Genomic DNA, 1,789 nt, shown 5'->3' on the forward strand with positions numbered 1-1,789 from the left:
TTACAGTAGAATGTGTTTACCTTAGTTTACAGTAGAATGTGTCTACCCTAGTTTACAGTAGAATGTGTTTACCCTAGTTTACAGTAGAATGTGTCTACCCTAGTTTACAGTAGAATGTGTAGCTTTTAAATAATTGTAAAACATCTTACCACTTATTCTGTAAAAAAAAAAATTCATGACAGATTTTCACGTCTGTTATTATTTTGTTAGACAATTGTCACAAGTCGCTCTGGATAAGAGCATCTGCTAAAAGACCAAAATGAAAGATTACTATATTTCTATTTAAAAAAAAGAAAAAAAGACGAAAATGAGTTCAGTCAAGAGAAGCGTTTACTGACCATGCCAAAGAGTAGATTAGAACATAACAAATACACACATCGCAAGTCAAAACCCCACATTCCCCCAACAAACATTTCACACAACGCCACAATGAAGACAGAGACTTACGTCCTAAAGAGCACTATATTCCCTATTCCCTATACCCTATTCCCTATACCCTATTCCTGGCTGCATTTGACCAATCAGATCTGAAATATATCTGATGTGAAAAGATCTGATGTGATTAGTCAAAAGACAAATAAGTGAGAGAAAAAAATATTAGAATTGGGCTGCCTGTGTAAATGAAGCCTATTTAGGGAGTAAGGAGACATTTAGGACATACCCAGAGTGGCTTCAGCTAACATCAACCCCAATCATTTAGGATGTCCCCAGAGTGGTCCAGCTAACATCAACCCCAATCATTTAGGATGTACCCAGAGTGGTCCAGCTAACATCAACCCCAATCATTTAGGATGTCCCCAGAGTGGCTTTAGCTAACATCAACCCCAATCATTTAGGATGTCCCCAGAGTGGCTTTAGCTAACATCAACCCCAATCATTTAGGATGTCCCCAGAGTGGTCCAGCTAACATCAACCCCAATCATTTAGGATGTACCCAGAGTGGTCCAGCTAACATCAACCCCAATCATTTAGGATGTCCCCAGAGTGGCTTTAGCTAACATCAACCCCAATCATTTAGGATGTCCCCAGAGTGGCTTTAGCTAACATCAACCCAAATAATTTAGGATGTCCCCAGAGTGGCTTTAGCTAACATCAACCCCAATCATTTAGGATATACCCAGAGTGGCTTTAGCTAACATCAACCCCAATCATTTAGGATGTCCCCGGAGTGGTCCAGCTAACATCAACCCCAATCATTTAGGATATACCCAGAGTGGCTCCAGCTAACATCAATCTCTTCTCTCATTCTTTCGTTCTCTCTCTTCTTCTATCATCAAAAAAACAACAGACAATCACAGTTAACAAGTAAGTACAGTGACATGCCAAAGCAAAGCGTACCCATTGGATGGTCTGGTCTGACAGCGCAGTTTACCATCCTGTCAATCAATCAATGAACCAATCGGAACCAGGTCCTCACCCTCCCTAACGTCCAAGATGTGTTCTGCTCCATGTTCTTTTGTATCGGAGTGATTTTTTTATTGAGTCGTGGTTAAAAAAAGAAAGTGATGATCATATGTCCATTAAAACATGTTGTACTCTAAGTCTGTAGCTATATGGGTGAAGTCAATTCTCTATCACTAACTAAAGTTGGTCAAGTTTACTTGAGAGCTTTTTCCAATGACACAACTCAATCTTTTATCTGTCATTCACAAATCATTCATCATTTATAGTGTTTCCTGGTAAATTCAAAATAGAACACGTAGAATGGAACACGTGCATAAACTGTTTACAGCATTCTGCTAAAGCTACAGGGAAAATGTTTCACGGTAGAAATAGCTCTTATGTGTAA

The sequence above is a fragment of the Oncorhynchus nerka genome, linkage group LG13 (assembly GCF_034236695.1).
Source record: "Oncorhynchus nerka isolate Pitt River linkage group LG13, Oner_Uvic_2.0, whole genome shotgun sequence".
Classification (NCBI taxonomy): Eukaryota; Metazoa; Chordata; class Actinopteri; order Salmoniformes; family Salmonidae; genus Oncorhynchus; species Oncorhynchus nerka.